Here is a 7992-nt window from a genome sequence, read left to right as displayed (position 1 = left end):
ATTAGGCCTTTGTAATCACCGCACGACGCGCGACTAACATGGCAACTAACACGCGCGTGGGTAAATCGTCACGTACGCTGACGGTTTTTGGTCTGGTTGCTATGGTTTTTGTGACGTTCAGCGTGTAGGGACGCACGTGCGCCTAGAATGTCGATGCCAGAGTTATAACCTTTGATGTCCCGAGGTGTGCGTCCTTTTGTTGAATTACCTTTGTGTAATATAGCCTTTCTGCAAAGATACTAGAAACAAGTTATCCTCCATTAGTGGAAAAAGAAGGCGCCGTGTGCGTCTGGATATACTTCAGAGCCGTAGATAGAGAGAGTTTGGCCAACTCGGTTTCAGGAGATTCTGCTATACGCGCGTGTGATTGGGTGGATCGCAATCACATGACTTGCACCGGCCATATTGTTACATAAACAAAACATTGGCGAGCCACTTTAGCAGTTATGATAGATGATTAAGGCTATGTGAAATACCGTTATGTTCGGTTTGAGGGTTGCTGCAATCGATCCAAAAGAACAAAAATGTATCAATTTCCTTAAATTTCATAAAGGAGGAGGATTTGGGGGTTTTATTTAAAATTTGAATGGCGATCGAATATTCTCGCTATCCACGCATTCAAAAAAGGCATTGTGTCGGCCGCCCGCCCCACTTTGCGGTAATCCTAGATTTCAGTACATCACGCGGATTGCCGCCATTGTTATTTTTGTAAACGAGGTAATTTCAAGTACTTTCCTCCAAAATACGTGTTGCTCTATCTCCACACGAAATAAATGTCGGATACCAATTATAACAATTCATTATTTTTTCCCCTTCTATTTTTCGGTGTTTAACCCTCACCACGATTCTTAATACGGCGAGTTCGTCGTTGTCTATTTCCGAGCAGTAGGTCTACGTTGTAATGACGTTAGTGTTTTGTCTGTGTTGGTTGTTCGTTTGTGCGAACGTTCTAGGATTATGGTTAGCCATCAGGGCCATAGAAAGCGCCGTAATCACAATGAAAGTTATCTTCATAAAAAGCGCCGCCGTAATGCATTCATAAGCACCGTAATGCCATTCATTTTCAACCAATCACAGGTTTAGGATGACGCCAACTGGGTCATAATGAAAGCGCAGTGATCATAATAAAAGCGCCATAATCATAATGAAAGCACCGTAATCATAATGAAAGCGCCGTAATCTATAGAGTTCCTATATAGACAGAACTCTACCGTAATCATAATTAAAGCGCCGTCATGCTATTCACTTTTAACCAATCATAATGATTACGGCGTTAACTTGTTCGACAAAAGCGCCGCTTTGAGTAGCTGGCGCAAGGGCCACACAATTGGCCAATCACATTCCATCTTTCATGTTTGCTGAATTTAACGAAAATGTGATGGATGGTTTGACTAGGCGCGCCACTATCGCTTTTGGAGCCATTCAATACATGAACCGTGAGCAATGGATGTGCAAAATTTAAAATTCCTTCAAGTAGGGCCTACAGTACGTCTAAATGTATCCATCAATCGTCTTGTTACTGAAGCAGTTAATGATGAGGATAATGGGAATTTTTGCCTGCGTGATGAGTAACTAAATCCTTAGAATAGTTCTTTATCTAGCCTAGGCCTAGGGTAGGCCAGCCTAGCCTAGAGTTACGTCATTAAACATTAAAACATTATTAAAAAAAAAAAAACATTAAAATCATTAAAACATTATTATTATTATTATTATTATTATTATTATTATTATTATTATTATTATTATTATTTAAAAACATTAAAATCATTAAAACATTATTATTATTATAATTAATTAAAAAACATTAAAATCATTTAAACATTATTATTATTATTATTATTTAAAAACATTAAAATAATATTTTCATCACGATTGAGAGGAAAACATGTAGGTATTCGTTTTTCTGATCTTCGGTCTTCGTTTTGTAGACACCCATATAGGGTGTCATAAAACGAAGACCCTTAAGTATTTCTTGATATTCCTCATTTTATTCCGATAAAATAATGAAATAGGTACTCGGCAACTGTTTTATGATGATTTTGAAATACTTTCAATAAGATAATTAATTGAGAACTAAGGTCTTCGTTTTTCGGGTCTTCGGTCTTCGTTTTGTAGACACCTATGGGCGAATTTTTATTACTTATTTGATAGGCATCGAGTTACTATAATATGACTTCATGTAGGCTATGCTTTCTTGTTGACATCAGCTTCCAAAACCAAAACATTTTGAATAAAGCAAGAAACAAAGAGTATGCAATGTAACCATCTAATTTATTTTCAAATCCTCATTCTTGAAAATTTGCATGAAATCTGTCAACCACGTTGTCATGGTCGAGGTTGCTTCACCTATCACAGGGGCGTACGGTGAAAAATCTAAGGGGAGGTCGAAACGAAAGCGCAGGGGGAAAGCTGAACTCGGAGCAATTTAGCGAAGCTTTCAGAATTCGCGGGGTGCCTTATTTGTGAGTGAAGCGAGCAACTAGGCTGGGGCTAGGGGGCCGCAAAAGGGGAAAAATTTACGTTCTAGTGCATTAAGTTCAATACCAAGTATGACAAAATAGGCCTAATTGTAAACGTAGTTTTTGGGCAACACCAGACTATATTCACTCAATATACCCCTGTTGGCGTCATCCTAAACCTGTAATTGGTTGAAAATGAATGGCATGACGGCGCTTTAATTATGATTACGGCGTTGTTATTATGATTTCGGCGCTTTCTTTATGATTACGGTGCTTTTAATATGATCACGGCGCTTTTTTTTTGTAACACGTTAACGACGCTTTCATTATGACCCTGTTGGCGTCATCCTAAACCTGTAATTGGTTGAAAATGAATGGCATGACGGCGCTTTAATTATGATTACGGCGTTGTTATTATGATTTCGGCGCTTTCTTTATGATTACGGTGCTTTTAATATGATCACGGCGCTTTTTTTTTGTAACACGTTAACGACGCTTTCATTATGACCCTGTTGGCGTCATCCTAAACCTGTAATTGGTTGAAAATGAATGGCATGACGGCGCTTTAATTATGATTACGGCGTTGTTATTATGATTTCGGCGCTTTCTTTATGATTACGGTGCTTTTAATATGATCACGGCGCTTTTTTTTTGTAACACGTTAACGACGCTTTCATTATGACCCTGTTGGCGTCATCCTAAACCTGTAATTGGTTGAAAATGAATGGCATGACGGCGCTTTAATTATGATTACGGCGTTGTTATTATGATTTCGGCGCTTTCTTTATGATTACGGTGCTTTTAATATGATCACGGCGCTTTTTTTTTGTAACACGTTAACGACGCTTTCATTATGACCCTGTTGGCGTCATCCTAAACCTGTAATTGGTTGAAAATGAATGGCATGACGGCGCTTTAATTATGATTACGGCGTTGTTATTATGATTTCGGCGCTTTCTTTATGATTACGGTGCTTTTAATATGATCACGGCGCTTTTTTTTTGTAACACGTTAACGACGCTTTCATTATGACCCTGTTGGCGTCATCCTAAACCTGTAATTGGTTGAAAATGAATGGCATGACGGCGCTTTAATTATGATTACGGCGTTGTTATTATGATTTCGGCGCTTTCTTTATGATTACGGTGCTTTTAATATGATCACGGCGCTTTTTTTTTGTAACACGTTAACGACGCTTTCATTATGACCCTGTTGGCGTCATCCTAAACCTGTAATTGGTTGAAAATGAATGGCATGACGGCGCTTTAATTATGATTACGGCGTTGTTATTATGATTTCGGCGCTTTCTTTATGATTACGGTGCTTTTAATATGATCACGGCGCTTTTTTTTTGTAACACGTTAACGACGCTTTCATTATGACCCTGTTGGCGTCATCCTAAACCTGTAATTGGTTGAAAATGAATGGCATGACGGCGCTTTAATTATGATTACGGCGTTGTTATTATGATTTCGGCGCTTTCTTTATGATTACGGTGCTTTTAATATGATCACGGCGCTTTTTTTTTGTAACACGTTAACGACGCTTTCATTATGACCCTGTTGGCGTCATCCTAAACCTGTAATTGGTTGAAAATGAATGGCATGACGGCGCTTTAATTATGATTACGGCGTTGTTATTATGATTTCGGCGCTTTCTTTATGATTACGGTGCTTTTAATATGATCACGGCGCTTTTTTTTTGTAACACGTTAACGACGCTTTCATTATGACCCTGTTGGCGTCATCCTAAACCTGTAATTGGTTGAAAATGAATGGCATGACGGCGCTTTAATTATGATTACGGCGTTGTTATTATGATTTCGGCGCTTTCTTTATGATTACGGTGCTTTTAATATGATCACGGCGCTTTTTTTTTGTAACACGTTAACGACGCTTTCATTATGACCCTGTTGGCGTCATCCTAAACCTGTAATTGGTTGAAAATGAATGGCATGACGGCGCTTTAATTATGATTACGGCGTTGTTATTATGATTTCGGCGCTTTCTTTATGATTACGGTGCTTTTAATATGATCACGGCGCTTTTTTTTTGTAACACGTTAACGACGCTTTCATTATGACCCTGTTGGCGTCATCCTAAACCTGTAATTGGTTGAAAATGAATGGCATGACGGCGCTTTAATTATGATTACGGCGTTGTTATTATGATTTCGGCGCTTTCTTTATGATTACGGTGCTTTTAATATGATCACGGCGCTTTTTTTTTGTAACACGTTAACGACGCTTTCATTATGACCCTGTTGGCGTCATCCTAAACCTGTAATTGGTTGAAAATGAATGGCATGACGGCGCTTTAATTATGATTACGGCGTTGTTATTATGATTTCGGCGCTTTCATTGTGATTACGGTGATTTTATTATGATCACGGCGCTTTTTTTGTAACACGTTAACGACGCTTTCATTATAACCCTGTTGGCGTCATCCTAAACCTGTAATTGGTTGAAAATGAATGGCATGACGGCGCTTTAATTATGATTACGGCGTTGTTATTATGATTTCCGCGCTTTCATTACCGCATGATTACGGTGCTTTTATTATGATCACGGCGCTTTTTTTTGTAACACGTTAACAACGCTTTCATTATGACCCTGTTGGCGTCATCCTAAACCTGCGATTGGTTGAAAATGAATGGCACTACGGGGATTTTTATGAAGATAACGGCGCTTTCATGATTACGACGCTTTCATTATGGCCCTGATGGCTAACCATTTACGTTTGTGCAAGTACGTTGCATGGTTGCATGTTGTGCGAGTTCGTTGTCTATCTCAGAAAGTTCAATGTTTGTACGAGCATAGAGAAAATGTTCTATTTTCTCTATGGTACGAGTACGTTGTCTATTTCTGTGAGTACGTTATGTATCAAATTGTATGGGGAGGTGGTAGGTGGGAAGTGTCAGTCGGCGGTCATTACAATTTTGTTTAGTTTTAGTGCGTATACAGTTGTTATCAATCGATCTTCTGGGGCGGATTTAGAGGGGCCCCGGCCCCACCTTTTGGAAAGTCAAAAAAAAAAAAAAAAGAAATTCAATAAAAAATGATCTCCCAGAAGGCTTCAGAGGTTATTTTCGGGCGTCTGAATACAGAAATTTCGCGGGGGTATGCCTCCGGACCCGGGCTCAAGGGCATTGTTATCTCGATCGGCCCTACTTTTGGGCCATCTCACCGTCGACGAGATTCTCTATGAAGAAATACAGAGGACGATCGCCAAATGACTTTTCAAAAAAAAAAAAAAAAAAAAACCTTTATCTTATAAAGCGAATTCGCACCCTCAGGCGTATTTGGAAGCAAATTGTAATGGTTATGTTTATTGGGGTCTTATTAAAATAAAACACACAATTGTTATAAAGAAAAAAACCAAAAAAAAAAAAAAAAAAAAAACGTTCAGTAGCATGATGATGACTTGCATTGAGGTATTCAAATTTTCCAGTAAAAATAAAATGCATAGGCCTACATTGCAGCACAAGGCTGAATTGCGTATCAATTGAAAAAGTTAAAAATATAATATTACAAAAATACAGAGATTGACATCAAGATTGAAGGAAAAAATAAAAAATCGGTCAAAACCTCTTTGCCAACTTATCAATCCATTAATCAATTTAATAATATTGGCAGACTCATACAAAAAAAAAAAAAAAAAAAAAAAAAAAAAAATGGCAAACTCGTAACTGGCCAAATGTTATGATAAATATTTAAATATTTATTTTTGTTTCAGATATCGCTGGTAATAATTAGGTAAAGTTGTAAGACCTATATATATTATTTTTGGCTTATTATTTTATTTTTATGGTAATTTTAGCCTGATTTATATTTCCTCCCGAAAAGTTCTCTTTGTTTCTGTTGTAAAAAAAGATCTCTGGCGTGGCGAGGATTATTCGAACATGCAACCTCTCGCTATCAAGGCGAATATCATACCTTTAGACTTCAAGGTATCATACTACCATTTTCCTATTTTTGAGCAAGTTTACTATTATTTATGTTGTGGTGTACTCAGCATAATTTGTATATGTGTAAGCGTTTCACTCGAATAAAGTATTTATGAGAAAATGCCGGGGTGTTAGATCTGCAAGTGTCTTATAGGTCTCCTGGTCTAATGTTTCTCCTGGATAGTGAGAGGGTTGCAGATTTGGGATACAGATTCAAAAATAAAAAAAAAATAAAAAAATAAAAAAACACTAAAACACGACAATTACACTTTATAAATAACTTATGCATATTCAGTAATTTTAAATTTACTGGCTGCTATTAAAACTTCGTATGGAATTATGATAATTCGTTAAGCACTGTCTAGACTATCAATTTTTTTTGACAAAAAGATGTGTCATGACGAAATGTGGTCATGGTGACATCACATCATGACCATGTATAGGCATATCATGACTATATATGGGCATACATCAGTTTCTTGTCATATAAAATTTGTTAGCCTGGACAGAGCTTTAGGATTATGATAACGGTTAGTTTTGCAGGTGATGGATTTTAACCTCCTAACCAGATGCTAACCATTGATAGAGATTATTTAAAGGATGAGTAATATCGTTCATATTATACATTTCATTTTATCTACTATTCTTTCCAGGCAAATTTTGTTCAACTGTTTTTCCTCTCTCATGATTTTTTCTGCTTGATTTCCAATTCCTTGTAGGTTTTTTTATATTTTTTTTATTGAACCAAGCACAGCAGCCATAACTACTGTATATATTTAAAGTTATCTAGATGTGTATAAGAGACAGTATATATACAGTGTATATATATTCAATTATCTGGCGTTATTGAAGCCTCTCACTCTGTATGGTCATGACGCTCGCCTCAGCGAGAGGCACAACTAACAAACGTAACCAGTGTCCTATATCGCAAATGTTTTGCCGCCAGCCGAGAGCGCTCTTTGTTTACGCTATGCCAATGTAAAAATACATAAAGTAGTCTATTCGTCTATACAAATATAACTCAAAAGTGTTCTGGTCAGTTTCACTGTCACTTTGTAGGACACTAAAATTTGCTACTTTTGTTTTAGACAGCTAAAAAATAAAATAAATTGACACTAAATGTGGAAGAGCATTTGATTTATTCCGTTACTCGAATGCAACCACCATGAATTGAACTACAGTATACATTAAAAAAGCACCAAAATTACCAACAATTGTTCAATAGCACAATGAACTACAGATAAATACAGGCCAAAGGATATAACTCCATATAAGCATTTGCATTGTAATTGCCTGTTTGACTTGAAAGTACCATACATCATAACACATTACATCAAGCGAAATCAATTTAACCAAATCAGACGGTTGGCTTAAGTTGTGCATATTATGTTCATGTCAAATTAAAAAAAGAAAATACATATAACACATTCATACTGAGTATGACTATTTGGTATCTCCATGATAAAAGAAATTATAGTATAAGTGGGCTAGGAACATCCATTGCAAATAAGCCACGTTTATACAGAATCTAGGGGCGGATCCAGGGTGGGGGGGGGGGAGAGGGAAAAGGATGAAGACCTGTGGACCC

This window comes from Anneissia japonica, unplaced genomic scaffold (assembly GCF_011630105.1).
Source record: "Anneissia japonica isolate Jap-2015-1 unplaced genomic scaffold, ASM1163010v1 scaffold18_len179048_cov169, whole genome shotgun sequence".
Classification (NCBI taxonomy): Eukaryota; Metazoa; Echinodermata; class Crinoidea; order Comatulida; family Comatulidae; genus Anneissia; species Anneissia japonica.
This window is presented reverse-complemented; position numbering follows the sequence as displayed.